The sequence below is a fragment of the Triticum urartu genome, chromosome 1 (assembly GCF_003073215.2).
Source record: "Triticum urartu cultivar G1812 chromosome 1, Tu2.1, whole genome shotgun sequence".
NCBI classification, from domain to species: Eukaryota; Viridiplantae; Streptophyta; class Magnoliopsida; order Poales; family Poaceae; genus Triticum; species Triticum urartu.
Genome location: NC_053022.1, coordinates 284,173,808 through 284,193,323, shown reverse-complemented (window position 1 = coordinate 284,193,323; position 19,516 = coordinate 284,173,808).

Here is a 19,516-nt window from a genome sequence, read left to right as displayed (position 1 = left end):
AGAACTAGCTCCAATTAGCACCTCTTGGGTTGGATAGTTTTTTTGGGTGGGTTATAGATGCAACTAGCTCAAACTAGCCCTCGTGTTTAGATATACTTTAGGGCTATTTGAGCCCAAACTAGCTCAAACTAACTATAACCCATGGATACAACAACAGTTAATCCGCCGATAATTTGTAACAATGCACTAAACTCCTTCCAGCCCATAATATAAGATGTTAATTCATCTAATATGTGAGTATATTGGATGTTATAAGATAATATAAAAGAGTTTTGTAGTACATCATTGTGTAATTCCTGTTTAGCTTCTACTATTAACTTGGTGCTTTTAGGTACATATGTCATTGGTAAAGATTCGCGCTTCAACCCTTTCTACTTATGGGGCAATGAGATATCTATGAACCAGCATCAAGTGACGAAGCTGATAAAGATTGTTAGTAAAATGAGTCCAAAGATAGCAATTGAACTATTTTTTTACACTTCATCCAAGACAACAGCGAACTGCAGGGTGATAAGTAAGAACTCCGCAGCCTTCTTTTTACTGCCCATAATGAGTTGTGTTTGATGAAAATGTCTGTATCTTTTTCCTTTGCAGTGGTTGCCAAAGCAGTTTACTCAAGATTACCTCTCAAACTACATGATTGGTGGGCATGCAAAGGTTAAAGTATTTCTACCAGAACACAATGATTATCTAGATGTTTTCATGAAGACCGTGAAGGATGGGCGGTCGGCCATCACAAGGGGTTGGATTAGAGTCGTGTGTGTCTTCTGCATGGAGGAGGGCACAATATGGGCATTCCGCTTCAGCTTGTTCAGCAACCAGAATGTATTTCGTCTCTTTGTTTACCGTCTTTAATAGTACACGTATACAACTATGGTTGATCATTCTTTATTTGGTTCTTATGTAATTCTTGAAAATATCTACCTATGAATCGAATAATGCATTGGTTGTTTGAACCTGATGGATATGAATAAAGTTGTAGCATACATTCAAATTCAAATTCAAATCCGGTACAATTTGAAATAGCAGCAATTAAATTATGATGAAATTGCGCTCTCCATGTCGTTACGGCACACACGGTTGGTAAACCACAAACATTTGCAATATACACCATAATCCGAGACGGTTCACAGGGAGGAAACGTGTGCAAGCATGCACACAGTTGCCGTTTGCAAAGCATGTGCGATATCAGATACTATCACAAACAGTGCGGGCAAAGTAAACATTTGTGTTAGTTTCCTTATCATACACGATTCGCAACCATGAACTGTTTCTGATGAAGTATGCATCGTAAACGTTGCACTACAGAATAGCGTGTGTGATAGTTATCGTGTACGACGATGTTACGACGGTCCGACATTTCATAATCATGTCCGACACTCGTACGACGATTAGCTAACCTTCTTAATTAGTTATCGCATACGGTTTGGGAAAAGCGAATGTGTGTGATTGTATGCTTATCATACACATTCTATAATAGTGAACCGTTTGTGATGGGCCGCGTATCGTAAACGTAACACCATAGAATACCGACTGTGATGGCAATGCCAGCACAAACGAGTAGGAGTACTGTAGGCTCCCTACCCCCGACGGTTTCTGGGTCGTGTGGGAAGGACTCCCCTATCGTCGTCACTCACTAGTCGACGATTCCAAAAGTTGTCTCAGAAAGGGTTTAAAAACCGTTTGTATAGCACTGACGCGCACCAGTGGTCTGGTCGAGAATGAACAGTGAGATCAATGTTAACACAACCAGGTCTACAGCGCACGGAGAGTATAGTGCTACTGTACTCCACAGAACATGAACCATGTGAAGCATGAATCAGTGTAAGGTAGGGTGTATGAAGGGTGCATGGGAGCAAAAGTTCCCTTCTCGACCCATTTTTGGGTGTTTCGCAGCATGCATGAAGGGTGCATGAGTCCACACTATGTAGTAGATTAACACAAGTAAACTAGGAGCATGCAGAGCATGCATGAAGAGGGGTGTTGAGATGAGCATGCACGAAGAGGGAACAAGTATATTGAGATGAGAATGCAACCAAACACACCCGCACGCTTTGTGCTACAGTGACTAATCTGCACTGTCTGAGTTTTATCCAACGGTCATGTTACGCCGAGACATGCCCATGCAGAGGACTCCTAAAAACCACTGAAGTCCCTCTGCTTCTTGAGGCACACGACATTGGTGATGCAGGGTGCCACCGCTCGTAGAGCCCGCTCCCGGTCGACGAGAGCTAGCTCATCAAGGACGGCGTCCAATGGCATGAATGGATTCCGGTGATGAAGCCCTGAGAGGATTCGCTCGGCAATGGCGACGACCGCCCACAACCCCTCCTTATCCATCTCCGCCCCCACCATCCTATGGAGATGGCTTAGCTCCTTGGAGATATAGGTGAAGAAGGAGACCAGGTCAGGAAGCCGCAGCTCGTTGAAGTCGATGGGGTGATCGAATGGGTTTAGCCTGACGGCCGGTATCGTCGCGCTGGCACGACGGTAGGCATCACACAGCCACAACACATGTGTGCCAACATGGTCCACCAAGTGGTTGAGGCGATCGTGGACCTCGTCACGATCGGCCCGCTCACGCTCCAGCTAGCTCGCTTGACCGCCTATCGTATCTCCCGCTTTCTGCGGCAACGCCGCCGATGCCTCAAGCATATTTTTGGTGGACGTCTATCGCTTTTGAAGCTCCATGAACTCTCGCACATAAAGGAGGAGCATAGCACTCCTCTCCTCCTTGAGCTCACGGAGCTCCATGTCCTTGGCCCTGAGCTCTGCATCCTTGGCATGGCCCTGAGCACCACCATGGAACCAGGAAGAAGCAATGGGGAGATGAAGGAACGGGTGTGAAACAGCGGAAAGGCAATGCAATATACAGGAAGGAGGAGGGAGCCAACCGAGGAGCAGGGTGGATCTTTTGGTTTTCATCATGGGAAAACATCATTCGACGAATTTTCACATCAAGGAGCAATGGGTTTTACAGGCGGAGTCATCATGACTAATTGCTTCTGCGCCTGCTCCCATCAATAAAAAATAAAAATCCTACCACGCCTACCGCACCCGAAGACTAGAGCAACGCCATGGTGGATATTTAAATTTACCTGCCAGCAAGGAGAGAAAAAGGGTAAAAAACAAATGTGGCGGCAGCCTAGCTATTCGGTCACACTAGCCCAACTAGCTAGAGACTGTGCTTCATCGATGTACTCAGCGGGAAAGGTGGGCTTTTGTGATTTGACGACTCATTTACTTGCTTCGGCGCTACGATCGAGAAGGACCCAAAAGACGCGTGGTTGGGCGTCCCATGTCTCGGCAAGGAATAAAATATGCGTGCATCACCCGGAATGACCCAGAAACCATGCGGTAGGGTGTGCCATGTCTCAGCACGGAGGAAAAATGTGCGTGTAAAAATATGCTGTATCAGACGTAACTACCTATGGTTCAACCTCGGGACCCAGCTAGTCGGTCAAAAACACCCCACTAGCCACACAACTTCATCATGCTAACGTGGCACAGAGGATAGGTGTGGTTTTCTCCGTATCGACCAGCAAAAATGTCTCTTATTCTAGGCGATTCATCTATTTTCCAAGCATTTTTAGTTATAATAACACCACGGCAAGCCCGCGCCGCTTTTCATGTGTGCCCGTGCGTCTAAAAGTTGTACTAGATGGAGAGGAGAGAGACATCGCAGACATGGGACCCACCAGTAAGAGAGTCAACGGTCATGCATGTGTTGACGAGCCACTCTCTCTAATCTACTCAACGTAATACTGTATAAAATCAAGTTATGCGACAAAGCCAACAACCGTTGTTGTTTCAGGCTATCGACGTATGCTTTGTAGTCCAGGTTGACAGTTCGAATCTCGTCCTTCAGATTTGTTAGTTTTAGGTCCAAATTTTATCAATGACAAGTGGGACCCCCCATGTGTTGTTCCGATATTTCAGTGTAGGATGTTTTTTTTTGCACAAACACTTTGCGCGGTTAGACAAGTTACGGCACCAGGTACATGTATTTTGCAAGTTTTGGAACAAAAATGACAGCGGCACAGAATATCACATGCACCCCGCAGCATAGATTTTACAGATCCAATGACTTGGGAGTCTTTGTAATTATGCGCAATTTCCAAACTCTCCAAGGTTTTTTTGCAAAAAATCATTCAGTTCTCACAGCCCTAGAATTTGTTTGCAAATAGTTGCACAAGCATCCATGCATCATGTCTAAATTTCTTTGAAAGTTAAAATGGGGATTTGTTGAAACCCTAGCACCAAATGAATTCAACTAGGTTCAATAAATATATTTTAAATGAATCCAAATGCCCTTTAGAAAAGTTCATGATTTTTGATAAAGGTGAAAACCTCTGCCAAAAATGATGCAGATATTTCTAGGCCATTCTGGATTTTGGAACTAAATCTTATTGTATTTGCATTTGGGCATTTAAATGCTATATAATATTTTTAATGTCCAAATATTCATGAACGGAAATGTTTACTGTCGGAAATATTCCAAACAGTAGCCTTGAGCAGTTTCATGAATTTTGAGATTGTTCTGGTATTTTTAATAGCCCTAAAGTTACAAAATAATAGACAACAGAAACAAATAAAAGAAGAGAGAGAGACCCACCTGACTTACCTGGCAGCCCACCTGGCCCAGCTCCTCCAGCCGTCCCAGCCCACTAGCAACTGCCAGTCGTCTCCCACCTCTGCCAGAAGGCAGAGGCGTGTCGCCCGCGCGCGCACCGGACGCCACCTCCTGCTTCCACCTCCTGCTTCCTTCCCCGTCCTCGACGGAGCGCCTGGAGACGCCCGAGCCCCCTGGTCCTTCTCCTACTCTCGTGGCTCACTTTCCCCTCCTATGTCTCTCTCGCACGCAGCACCACCGAACACGCCATCGCCGCCGCTCGCCGTTGCCACGGCCACAGCCACCACCTCACGTGACCGAGCTGTCCCCGAGCTCCGCCACGACGTCGTCGTCCTCCCCACCAAGTCACGCAGCGCCACAAGCTCTGCTCCATCTCCAACGCCACCGTTTTCCTCATCAGTCGTCCGAGATCGCCGCCGCTTGTACATCGCCATCCGGCCTTCTCCGAGCCCGTGTCGTCGCCCTCTGCAACCAGTGTGAGCTTCCGCGTCGAAACCCCCTCTCCGCGGAGCTCGTTACGCCCTGTAGTCGTCGCCCCCTTGCCAACCAAATCGCGCCGCCGCCTGAGCTCCTCACCGTTGTTGCCACACCCACTGGAGCTCGAAACCGAGCACGCCACCGTGGTTAGTGCGTCCCCAGGAGACGAATGCGGCCACCCCTGACCCCTACCGTGCACCGTAGCTCCTTCTCCCCTCCCCGCCGAACTCCGGTCGCCGCCCAAGCGGTCACCGCCGTCAAACTAGGCCGTCTCCGGTGAAACGGAGGGCACCAGTGGGTGCGCGCTAGCTCCAGCTCCTCGCAGATGGTCTCCGCCGCCCATTTGGTCGCCGGAGACGCAATCCCGTAGCCCACCGCCGCGTCTGGCCTCGCCGGCGTCGAGTCGCCGGCAGGTGTTGACCCATTTGACCCGGGTTTGACCACCGTTTGACCCCGGTGGGTCACTGGCTTGTGGGCCCGGCCCCTGCTAACTTTTGGTTAAGTTAATAACAAATTTTAGTTAAGCCACTGACTCACTGACATGCGGGTCCCGCTTGACTAATTAAACTAAGTTAGGTTTAATTTATATTAGGATTAGCCACAGTCACTGACATGTGGGTCCCAGCCATCAGGTTTGACCTGGGCTGGCGCCTTTGACCTGCTCACGTAGTGATGATGTCACTATGACATCATAAAGCCTTTTCTGGAATTCAAATAAATCTAAATGATTTATTTATTTTCATAAAATGTCCTAAACTTCTAAAAATCATAGAAAATAAACCGTAACTCCAAATGAAATAATTTATATATGAAAAATTATCAGAAAAAATCCAATATATCAATTGGTACTGGTTTCATGCATGTTAGAACAACTTTTGGCTACTGTTTAGGACAAATCAAATGAATGTCATTTAAATAACCATATGTGGAGTTTGAATTTGAACCTTGGGTTCAAACCAACTACACTGAATTGTGTTGCTAGTTGCATTAGGCCAAATCACATCATATTGCCATGTCATAATCATGCATCATAATTGTTGCATTGCATTGATTGTGTTCTTCCTTGTTTGCCGGTATTTGTCCCCTCTCAGTAGACGTTGTTCCGACGATGTGATCAAAGACACCGATGTAGATCTATACTATCTTTAGAAGTGCCAGGCAAGCAAAACCCCCTTGTTCATTCCGATACAATCCCACTCTCTTGGTCCTGCTCTCTTTTATTGCATTAGGACAAAAATGTTTCAACTGTTACATGATGCGGTAGTTGAACCCCTTTCCTCTGCATGACCTGTCATTGCCACAGTAAATAGATGAAACCCACTAGCATGAGTAGGAGTTGTTTGAGCCCTGATGTGCCTACTCATTCATGCATGTTGTCATGCCTGCCATTTCTTAGAGTTGTGTCAGGTCTGATTCATCGGGGATGAATTGGGAAGTTGTGAACATGTCCTACTGCTGAGAGCTAAGTGTGTGAACACGATTTGGTAAAGGTAGCGGTGAGAGGCCATGTAGGAGTACATGGTGGGTTGTCTCATTGAAACCGCCTCGGGAACTAAGTTCTGTGTTTGTGATCCATGAACAGTTACTACCACACATTGGGTTCCGATAACATGACCCCTCTCGGCTTATTAATCACCTCAATCTCTATCCAGGAGTTGCAACTAGTTTCTGGTGTTTGTAGGTAGTGTTAGTAATCTACCAAGTGGCACCCGGTACAGGTGGGCTTGGGACAGACTAGGCACCGTGGCATAGTGTACCAAGCATAGATCCATCCGTCGAGGTAGGCTTGGGAACCCTGCACACATCGTTTGTGGCCACGAGCGACACCCCAGCCAGATCTCCTTGCGGATGGAACCCGAATAGGCGATAAACCTAGACTAGAGACTTGCGTGGTTAGTCAGGTCGTGGCCGACTCCCTCGCCAGGCTTCCGCTTGAAGGTTGCTGAGATACACGACGTTTACATGGTGGTAAGTGGCGAGAGCGTGTGTGAAGAAGTACACCCCTGCAGGGTTAACATCATCTATTCGAATAGCCGTGTCCGTGGTAAAGGACTTCTGGGTTGCCTATACAGTTCATAGACAAGTGAAAGTGGATACTCTAAAATGTGCAAGATAAGCGTGAGTGCTATGGATGGTGTTCTTGTAGGGAGATGGGAGCGGATTCATAGTGGTGTATTGATTGGTGAATATGTGGACTCGTGTGCGCCACCTCAAAAGAGTTGCTTGCAGTCGTAGTTCAGGTTAGCCACTGAGTCAAAGCTGGCTTGCTGCAGTTAAATCCCACCATCCTTTTGTTGATACTGATGCATATGTAGATAGTTCTGATGTAAGTCTTGCTGGGTACATTTGTACTCGCGTTTGCTTAATTTATGTTTTGCAGAGAGACTTCAGTCTCGCTAGTAGTTCCGCGTGGACTTTGACGTTTAGCTTGTTCACCGGAGTCCTTCTAGCCCAGCTACTAATGCTTCGGAATACTAAGACTGGCCGGCATGTGTCCCACTTCGTTCTTGTGTCTGTCCCTTCAGGGAAATGCCACGCGGTAACTTCCGGAGTCCTGCTAGCCTGCTACAGCCCAAGTTCCCGGAGTCCTATTAGCCCAGTTGCTACAGCCCGGATTCACACGTTGATGACCGACACGTTCGAGGATGGGTCATGTATGCCTGTCCCCATAAGTTAGTGCCACTTTGGGTTCACGACTAGTCGTGTCGGCCCAGGTTCTCTGTCATATGGATGCTAGCGACACTATCATATATGTGAGCCAAGAGGCGGAAACGGTCCCGGGCCAGGTAAGGTGGCACCCGTGGGAATACCGTGCGTGAGGCCACAAAGTGATATGATGTGTTACATGCTAGATCGGTGTGACTTAGAATCGGGGTCTTGACATTAGTCCTCGTGTGTGCCACTGGATCTTGGATCCAACAGCTCCCAGTATCTCATATTAGGTGCTCCCCGCAGCTTAATTAGCCACTGCGGTGATACGAGCATCTAGGTCGTATGATCTGTGATCAGATGGCACATGTGTAGTAGTTGTACTTTCTGCTCAATTCCCAAACTATTTGAGGCCTATTTTGAAAAAACATTCAAACCTCCTACTGTGAGCCATTAGATCTCCTGGGAATTCGTATCACCATAGACTCTACGGTGTGGGAGCACCTCATATTCTCCCGTGCGAGAAAACATTAGGTGCTCTCACAACTTGGATGCTACGGTGATACGAGCTTCGAGGTCATTTGATCTGAGATCCAATGGCATATGAGCAGTCTTTATGCTTGTGAGCAGTGCTCGAACTCTTTGGGGTCTTTTCTGTAAAAAACATTCGAACCACCAAGGAGTTGTTGGATCTCAGATCCAACGGCTCCGAAAATCTTGTATCACCAAAGCATCTAAGGTGTGGTAGCACATGATATTCTTACATACAAGAGAATATGAGGTCCTCCCTCATCTTAGATGCTGCAGTGATACAAGCTTTGAGGTCGTTGGATATGCGATCCAAGGGCATCTGAGTAGTTTTTCTACAAATTGTGTGCAATTCTCAAACTCATTAAGGTTTCTTGTAAAAATATTAAGTCATCCTGTGAGCCGCTATATCTCAGGTCTACAAGCTCCAAGGAACTCGCATTAGCATATAGCATCTAAGGTGTCGGGGCACATGTTATTCTCCTGGGGATGGGGGGTGCACAACCCATTGGTGTTTGGGAGGGCGGGGACAAATATAATGTTCAAAAAATATTATCTAAACAATCCTAAACAGAGCTTCACAATTTTATCTAAGGTCGAGGGTTTACCCCCCGACAATCTACATAGCCCCACCTATGCAAGAGGTGTAGTGCGAGTGTATATGTGTGAGAGAGACGACGCGAAAAAGCAAGGTCAATCGAGTCATTTATAGAGGGAGAGATCGAGTGAATGTGGCCTAGCGTACACTCGAATGTTAAAGATGATACACCGAGATATCGTGTGGTGAAGTTGTAGTGAGGGATAGAAGGAGATAGTTACCGAGAGAGTGGCCTAGATAGACTTTGCTTGTGCATGCACGGTGAAGGTGTTTTACAAAGGCAACATATGTGTCTTTAGAGAGAGAGGGAGGGTTTGTCATGGAGGGCATGCACAAGAAGGTTGTGTGTGAGAAATACATTTGTTGAGAGTGTGAGGGCGGGAATGACATAACTGGCGATTGAAATGTGAAGAGAAATAATGAGCATGCGTGTGTCGGATACCAGTAGCTCTATTAACAAAGAAATGAACATCAATCAATACATGAAGTATGTGTGTGTGGGGGGAGGGGGGTCGATGGAGAGACCTAAACACAACATTTGTATGTACGTAATACTAGACTTAATATTCATGTTCCAGTTTACTATGTATTTTAAATATTGAATTGAGGACCATTCATGGCTTACATTTTACTCCCTCTATTCCTAAATATTTGTATTTTTAGAGATTTCAAATGGACTGCCACATACAGATGTATATAGACATATTTTAGAGTGTAGATTCACACATTTTTCTCCCTATGTAGTCACTTATTGAAATCTTTAAAAGACAAATATTTAGGAACAGAGGGAGTATTTTTGAATTCGTTTCACACATGCATGGTCTAAAAAAATAGATGCACTATATTTACTGGATTGTTGTTGTATTCGTGTGTGTGTGTGTGTGGTCATATGCTTGAATACATACAAAGTTTTCTAAACACCATAACGTTCATCTTTTAAATTTGAATTTTCAATGAAAAACTCACTGGGGATACCATGAAATGTGAAATCCACATTGAGATCACTATATCACAAAATCACTCTAATTCAAGAACTTGTCATAAATCAATTATCGTGCCTTTTGGAATGACCAGTTATTTTCAATGAAAATATGTGCATTGTAATACATATAGATTCATTCGGCAATTTAAAAGATTGCTTTCATATTATCAAATGGTAGCACTTGACGGCATACTAGCCAGACCCGGGCTCGTGTCCTGCTGGTGGCGTGCATGGTACGCACATTAGCCAATCCCAACCGCTCGAGCCTCCGTGTTTCGAGTCGAAATATCTGGGGGCCAGAATTCCATACCTAGGAAATTCCCCTCATGTCCCCTGTCCATAATGACTACCGATGAACAATGGAGGAATGATTTAGTAACTACGACCACATTACCTATGGTGCCAAGCATGGTTTAATTCCCTCGATCCCCGTGACCCAAGGTCACCCATCAACTCCATTGCCTAGTACTAATAGTACTACACCAGGATGAGCACATAATTGAGCTCCATTTGTTCGTGCCTAGTACTAGAGTTACTATATCAGGAAATGTAGTGGTACGGAGGCATTATCCTTTTACTCTGCATATATGACTTGTCTGAAGTCTAACTAAGCAAAATGTTTGACCAAATTCTTTCTTAAGAAATATTAACATCTACAATAGTAAAGATGTATCAATTGCAAATTTATTTCATGATGTAGGTTATGATATTGTTTCGGATCCTTGATTTTAAATTTAAAACAATACAAAAGTGACCTCAAATTCATGAAACTGAGCATGGTCTCGTGATATGGCACAAATAGGTTGTCATGATTTTTTTGTTCAATTTGAGATAAGCTTCTTATGAAAAGTTGCACAAATGAAGAGACAAGGTATTCTGGAGCAAAGACCTGTCATGTTAACGCGAACGGTTTCACTATTCAAACCATGGGTGTTAGACCTACGTGCTGCCACGAGTCTCGCTTCTCATCGGCATGTGTCGTCCGAACAAGCATGTGAGTTGACGAGAGGCATGCGAGCAGACTACTACGCCAGCTGACCGGGAGGCGTGTGACCAGGCCGTTGCGCAGGCTGACCTAGAGGCATGCGAGCAGGCTGCTACGCAGGCTCACGGGGAGGCGAGCCCTTTGACCAGGCTCCGCCACCCACCTTCATCCCAACTGCCCCCACTTTTAATGGTGCTGGTGCCGCAGTTTAAAATCACCCCCGCACTCCCCGGTATCGCTACAATATTCTCACTTCCTCTCTGATTCTCCTGTCGTCTACCTCCAACCAGCCTGACCTCATCGTACGCCATGCCACATCATGATGGGTTGCCCTTAGTATTCTAGTTTCCTCGGGAAGACACCCAGCCATAGTCTCAAGAACATAAGGCGCTTTGGGACGAGCTTGAATTGACCTTGCGAGAAGACGTTGCGCCTGTCCCCACTCCCTTTCCAGCTCCCATCGCCCCGACTGAGTCAGCGCCCATCCTTGTGGTATTGATGGCCTAGGAGCCGCACATTGTCGTCGAACTTTATGCCATGGGGTTCCACGAGGTCCCCGTCGACTTTCACGTGCCCGTGCACCTGCTAGCACATGCGCCTGCGTGTGCACTGACGCGCACGCCCATGCCCGTGCCCGTGCACAAGAATGTCTCCGTCGCGCCTTTGCCAGCGCATGTCCCTGCGCCGGTGCCAGTGCCCCCCCCCCCAACGGCATGGATCACCGCCGTCGACCGCTTCCTTGAACTAATGCAGTCACCTCCTCCCATCAGTTGACTGGCTCCTGGAGACCAAACTCCAGAACATTCTGGCCTACCTTGAAGCTAGGGCTAACGTCTAGGAGTAGACCAACAACGGTGTAAGACGCCGCCGTTGCCGTCGGTCAATCGCTCGACGACACACCGAGCATGGCAGAGGAGCCGCTTCCCACTGCAAGATGCCTCCGCCACCGCCGCGTAATCTAAATTTGCCATGAAAAATATTCGATTGCCATGCTTAAAATCCGAACATTTGGGATTTCTCATTTCCGTTTATTTTAGTTCTATCATGGCATGAATGTAAAGTCGGAGTCGGACTGAATGAAATGTATAGTTTGATCGACGGAATGTTCTACTAGAGCCATATCCAATTCAATATAAAACGTCATCAAGCGACATGTATTCCTTCTCGTCGCAAGCATTTCATATTGAATACCATGTCAATTCCAAATATATTTTTAGGGAAGTCAATTCCAAATACTTGTAGGGCACGACCAATCCCCTTGTTAGAGCACAAGGCGATACATCTATTTATCCACGCATTTAGTTATTATGGAGTAGTAGATAAATAGTACTACTACTAGCCTAACTTGTCAGTCACGGTCACTTTTGTTCCTAAACCTGTTACATGTATAATACTACTAGTACGTGAAACTGGTGTCGTAACTTGTGAACGTGTCCAGATATGGTCAACGGCAACACAGCCCATGTGTTCTTCGTGTTTGCCCGCTCGTCTAAACATAGAAGGGGAGGAGAGAGAGTCAGAGCATACATGGAACCCACCAGTAAGTGAAGGCGAATAGTACATGCTCACGAACCGGTCCCACTAATGTACTAAAATTAATGTTAAAACATGGTATCCATTAAATAGGCTGTGGTAATAGAAAAACATTATATCAACAAAGGGGAGTACAACAAACGTTGCTACTATGTTGCCTATTGACGTGTGGCTTGAAGGCCCAGGTCGCATGTTCCATCCTCGTCCTTTTTCATTTTTAATTTATGTATGGGTCCAAATTTGTTCCATGACAGGTGGGCCCCTCGGTGTGTAATTTGTAGCACTTAAATTTCTGGGTCAAAATTTGTTCCATTACAGGTGGACTATTGGTGTGTAGTTTGTAGCTTATTTGTAATAATTAAAGAAAAAATATGGTTTTTTGCAAAAAATACCATGGTGTGACGTGGAAGATGAGAAAGGGCGTGCGAGAGAGCGGTGACCGAGCCAGAGGGAAATCAATTAGGGGAGGTGTGGGGGTCGCAACAATGTTTGGAGTAGTTGTGCGCTGAATGCTACGAGAATATAATCTAAACCCACCGGAATAAATGCCTTCACAAATTAATCCAACGTTGGAGTCCCCCTCGCGATGTAAATAGCTCCGGCTCTGCGAGGGATGGAGAAGTATCTTCAATGTGTGGAATATACGGTGTGAGAAAGCGAGGTCAATCAAGACATAGATAGATAGAGAGACAAAGTGAGTGTGTCCCGGCATTCGTTGAAAAGATATATCTGCTCTGGAGAGATATTGTTCGATTGAACTTTTGGGAAGGGTGAGGGTTGTAAGAGAGAGCTTGTGAGATGGTTCAGTCACAGACAAGTAGATATATTTTGTGCGTGGGAGTAAGCAAGGTCGATTGATACATAAAGAGAGAGAGAGAGAGATTAAGTGAGTGTGGGTCGTCATGCGATCGAAAGAGTGAGACGGGTTGGAGAGAGTGACATAGATAGACAATGTGCGTGAGAGAGTATACAAGATGAATATGTCGAATTGGGCCCAAACATGAAGATATATCATTTGTGCGTGAGAAAGAGCAAGGTCAATCGAGACATACAGAGAGAGACAGAGATTGAGCGAGCGTGGGCCGCCATGAGGTCAAAAGAGTGGGGCTTCTTGGATGGACTAAGAACTAGATAGAGAATCTGCATGAGAGATTATAGAGTGTGTCAATCGAGGCCCGAACAGGGAGATATATGATTTTTGTGTGAGTGAAAGCAAGGTTAATCGAGACTTGGATAGAGAGAGAGAGAGAGAGAGAGATTGAGCGAGTGTGGGCCGCCATGCGGAAGAAAGAGTGAGACAGTCTCGAGAAAGTGACCTAGGTAGACAATGTGCGTGCGCGTGTGATACGTCCATTTGCATCATGTTTTCTTACTGTTATTTATGATGTTTTTATCCATAATAATGCTTTTTGGAGTAATTCTAATGCCTTTCTCTCATAATTTGTAAGGTACACACAAAGAGGGAGAATTCCGGCAGCTGGAAATCTGGACCTGGAAAAGCTACGTCAGGCAACCTATTCTGCACAACTCCGAACAAGCTGAAACTTCACGAAGATTTTTTTATGGAATATTTAATAATTATTGGAGCAAATAACTACCATAGGGGCCCACCAGGTGGGCACAACCCACCTGGGCACGCTAGGGAGCCTAGTCGCGCCCTGGTGGGTTGTGCTCACCCAAGCCCACCTCTGGTGCCCATCTTCTGGTATATAGGTCGTTTTGACCTAGAAAAATAAGGAGAAGACTTTCGGGACGAAGCACCGCAGCCTCGAGGTGGAACTTGGGCAGGACCACTTTTGCCCTCCGGTGGAGAGACTCCGCCGGGGGAAGTTCCCTCCCGGAGGGGGAAATCATCATTGTCATCATCACCAACAACTCTCCCATCTTGGGGAGGGCAATCTCCATCAACATCTTCAACAGCACTAACTCCTCTCAAACCCTAGTTCATCTCATGTGTTCAATCTTGTTACCGGAACTATAGATTGGTGCTTGTGGGTGGCTAGTAGTGTTGATTACATCTTGTAGTTGATTACTATATGGTTTATTTGGTCGAAGATTATATGTTCAAATCCAATATGTCATTTAATACCCCTCTGATCTTGAGCATTTTTATCATTTGTGAGTAGTTACCTTTGTTCTTGAGGTCACGGGAGAAATCATGTTGCAAGTAATCATGTGAATTTGATATGTGTTTGATATTTTGATTGTATGTATGTTGTGATTCCCTTAGTGGTTTCATGTGAACGTCGACTACATGACACTTCATCATATTTGGGCCTAAGGGAACGCATTGTGGAGTAGCAATTAGATGATGGGCTGCGAGAGTGACAGAAGCTTAAACCCCAGTTTATGCGCTATTCTGTAAGGGACCGATTGGATACAAAAGTTTAATGCTATGGTTAGAATTTATTATTAATACTTTTCTCATAGTTGTGGATGCTTGCGGGAGGGTTAATCATAAGTAGGAGGTTTGTTCAAGTAAGAACAGCACCTAAGCACCGGTCCACCCACATATCAAATTATCAAAGTACTGAACATGAATTAAACCAACATGATGAAAGTGACTAGATGAAATTCCCGTGGACCCTCAAGAATGCTTTGCTTATCATAAGAGACCGTTTTGGTCTATCCTTTGCCTCAAAAGGATTGGGCTACCTTGCTGCACTTTTGTTACTACTATCGTTACTTGCTCGTTACAAATTACCTTGCTATCAAACTACTCTGCTACTTAAAATTTCAGCACTTGCAGACATTACCTTGCTGAAAACCACTTGTCATTTCCTTCTACTCCTCGTTGGGTTCGACACTCTTACTTATCGAAAAGAGCTACAATTGATCCCCTGTAGTTGTGGGTCATCAAGGCTATTTTCTGGCACCGTTGCCTGGGAGTGAAGCGCCTTTGGTAAGGAAACATTTATATAGTCTGCTGGAATTTATTGTCACTTGTTACTATGGAAAACAATCCTTTCAGGGGTTTGTATGGGGTATCTTCACCTCGTCCGGAACCACAATTAGCTACCCCTCAACCTACTGCACCTACTGAAAATATTGAATATGAAATTCCTTCGGGTATGATAGAACAACTGCTAGCTAATCCTTATGCAGTAGATGGAACCAAACATCCTGATATGCACTTTGATATATGTAGAACAAATTTGTGGGATGTTTAAGCATGCAGGTCTGTCGGCGTCCTGGGAACGGGGGTCCCCAGACTTGCCTGCCCGCGGCCCACGGCGTGGCTCCCCCACCAACCCTGTACGGCCCATCCTCATCATCAAACACTCAAGACCCAAGCGAGGGGCCAAGCCTTGCGAGGCGGGCGATGCAAGACCTCCTCGGGGGCGGCCTCACCAGGCTGGCTCGCTAGGGGCGGACAGATCGAGGCGAGGGGCACCTCGCAAGGTCCATCTGACGCAAGCCATGACGACCAAGGCCAGGCGGGCGCTAGTGCGCACGGTGTACCTGTTTCCTCTTTGGTGCTAAAGAGGCAAGCGCAGGTGAGGAGTCCTGAGGCATCAGGCAAAGGTTTCCATATCGGTGCAGCAAGACCAAGACCAGCAGGACGGCAGGATGGAGGTCACCGTGGAGCCCAGGACGGCGTCACCACTAGAACCTTTAGCATGTGAAGACCACCTTTAGTCAGGATAACTTGTACTGGTTGTCTCCCTTCAAATTTGGCCATTGTTGGATCCCTTCCCGCCTACATTTGGGAAGAGGACCATGGCCTCTATAAAGAGGACTAGCCACCACAGTAGGAGGCAACTGATCTAGAGAGAGCTGATCTGGAGAGGACGGGTCTAGGATCATTGAGATCATCCTCGACCACACAAGCTCACCGAGCTCAAGAAAACCTCCCCTCAGGAGGCTGTTATTCCCTTGTACTCATTCATCCTCAGCCCAAGAGGCAATCCACCACACCACATTGGAGTAGGCTATTACACCACATCGGTAGCCCGAACCAGTATAAACCCTGTGTCCTTTGTTTTGTGAGTTTGACGTGTTGAGCTTGGAGATTGTGGTGGGAGCGTGAGCTAGGGGGGAGAGATCTTCGTGCGCACCCTAGAGTTCAAACCTCAAGGGTTTTGACGGAACCCGGAATCCGACATTTGGCGCGCCAGGTAGGGGTGCGCTGAACCTTTCCTTCCGTTCCACCGCTCCACCGCATCCATGGCAGACGCGAGTCAAGCCCGTGCCGAGCACCGGGCCGCCCTCGCCGCCCGTGTTGCTCAGACGGCCCCTGTCGACGCGCCTCCCCGTCGTTCTCCATCACCTGTTGCCAACGCCGCTACCGGCCTGGCAGCAAACGAGCAGCAAGCATCATCGTTGCACCCCCTCCGTGCGGCGGGACGGCTGCACCGCCACCCCGTCGCTGACTCCGGCCGGCTTATCGTCTCATGCTCGCCGTGCGCCAACGGATGCGCAGGCCCCGCTGCTCATGGTACGCGAGCTCCTATGCTACCCCCCGGTCGATGACCTCTACGAGGACTAGCTGGACCGCATCACCGAGCTCGTCAGCGCCGCTGGGGGCTCTCCTGCACCATCCCTCTCGTTGCCTCGCACGCCTCCGGCCGTGGGAGACATAGCTCAAGAAGCGCCTCCGCCGCCTCTGATCAAGACGAAACCCTCGTCCCGAGACGCGCAGCTCAAGGAGCGCCACCGCCTCCTCCGCATTAAGACGGTGTCCTCGCCCCAAGACGCGCGGTCCCGCGGCGTGATCCGCCACTCCGTGTGCCTGCGCACGAAGAAGGAAGCTGCCAGGAGGTCCCTCGACCGCGAGAAAATGCTCCAGCGCTCCCAGCACCACCATGGCAAGACCGTGTGCCGCCTGCGGCCGCGGTGCCCGGATGTCAAGGGCAGGCTCCGCCCCCGCGAAGGGTCCCGGTGACCACGGCAGGCTGCCGAGCCTTCACTCCAGAGCTGCGCACCGTCGTTTGGCCAGGCAAGTTCAAGCCGGATCTGCCATCGTGCTACGACGGCACCCCTGACCCCACAGAGTTCCTGCAACTGTACGAACTGAGCATCGAGGCAGCCAACGGCGACGAAAAAGTCATGGCGAATTGGTTTCCCATGGCTCTCAAGGATGGCACTCGCTCCTGGCTCCTAAACCTGCCCACGGGATCAATCTCCTAATGGGGTGAGATGCGCGACTGCTTCATCGCCAACTTCCAGGGCACTCGCGACTGCCCTCCGGCCGTGGGTGACCTGCGTCGCATCAAGCAACAGTCGGAGGAGACCCTGCAGAAGTACATCCTGCGCTTCAACAGCATTCGCCTCAAGATCCCCAAGGTGACGGACGAGGCCACCATCTCAGCATTTTCCGATGGCATCCGCGATGTCAACATGAAGGAGGAGCTCGCCATCCACGAGGACCTATGCATGACCCTGGAGTTGTTCAACCTGGCGACCAAGTGTGCAAGAGCTAAGGAAGGGCATCTGTCCCTCCTCGAGCTCCCTGCTGCCGACCCAGAAGAGAAGAAAGCCAAGGTCAAGGACGTGAAGCACAAGGGAGTAGCCGTGCTCGCAGCGGAGCCGGACACGAAGCGCCGTCGGGACCACCCCGAGTCGTCCAAGAGCAGCCGTCCGCTCTGCGCCTTCCACAATGTACACAACCACAACACCAACAATTTTCAAGAGCTCAGGCCCCGGCTTCCCAGCGCATCTTCAAGCAGTTCTCCCGCGAGGTGAATGCAGCCCTCCCCAGGCTCGAGGCCGCGTGCCCGCTCAGTTGGTCCAAGTACGCCATCACCTTCAGCTCGATGGACCATCTGAAATGCGCAGCGACCGCCGGCGTCCTCCCGATGCTCTGTTCACCTGTCATCAGCAATGTCCAAGTCACCAAGACCCTCATCTACGGCGGCGCAAGTCTCAGTGTCCTGTCCGTCGAGACGTTCGACAGCCTTCAAGTGCCCTATGATCAGCTACAGCCTACCAAGCACTTCTCAGGAGTGACCGACGGCTCCACCACCCCGAAATGGCAAGTTCATCTCCCTATCACCTTCGACCAGCGCAACAACTGCTACACCGAGCTCATCGACTTTGACGTCGCCCACATCCGTCTGCCATACAATGCCATCCTCGGGTACCCAGCATTAGCCAAGTTCATGGCAGTGACCCACCATGGCTACAACATCCTCAAGATGCCAGGAAGCAGCGGAATCATCACGGTCCCCTGCGAAGAAAGAGATGCAGTGTGCTCCCTCGAGCACGCCTTCCAAGTGGCGGCAATCAAAGACTCTGACAGCGAGGGCATGCAGCACCCTCTTGAGGCCATCCCCAACAAGAAGAAGTAGCTACTCCGCACAGGGCCTCAGTGGCGTGGTGTCTCTAGCGGCGCCGCCTCAGGATCAACGCCCGCACCTGGGGTGCCTCCCTCCCACGCATAGGAAGGCGCGCACGGCGCCCTCCTCATGTGAGGCTCGGGGGCTCTCTTCTGGAGGGCCTTAGACCTGGCCAACATCACGAGGGAGGCGCTCGGGCACCACGTGGAGGCATGCTTTGCGGCACGTTTCCCTCAGGAGGGCACTGGGCGAGGAGCGCCCGACTCTCAGGAGTTCATCGTCAAGGCCACCCAGGAGCTTCAAGAAGCAAGGGCTATGCGTGGCGACCTCCGCCCACCCGGTGCAGCCCCCCATCCAGGCGAGGATGGCGGGCTACGTGTCTGCGTCGACATTCTAGAGTGCAATAGGGCCGCGTCTCAGGAGCGCTTCTGGCCTTCGCACGCCGGCCGGTGCGAGGGCCCACCTCACAGCTACGTCTGCATGCCGTTTGGCTTGCCGAACTCAGCTATCACCTACCAGCGGCGTCTACGGAGCATCCTCGCAACCCAGGAGGCTAGGCATCATGCGGTCCTGGCGGAGATGGAGATGGTCCTCAAGTAACTACCTGAGCCCCCAGAGCCTCCCGAGGCTCAGGGTCTTGGCGGGTCGTGAGGAGCGACTTCTTCAGCGCGTGCCTTCAGCTACCCCAACATTCCTTCGGCAACGAAACCAGGTGACATTTTCCAAGTTCATTCAGCTGGGAGCGCCCCTCGGGCTGCATTATTCCCAGGTCGCATGGGCCTGTCCCTGCGGCGTGTATCCTTCCGCATTTTTAGCTTATCCTACTGGGGGCACCCTTCGGGCTGCATCATCT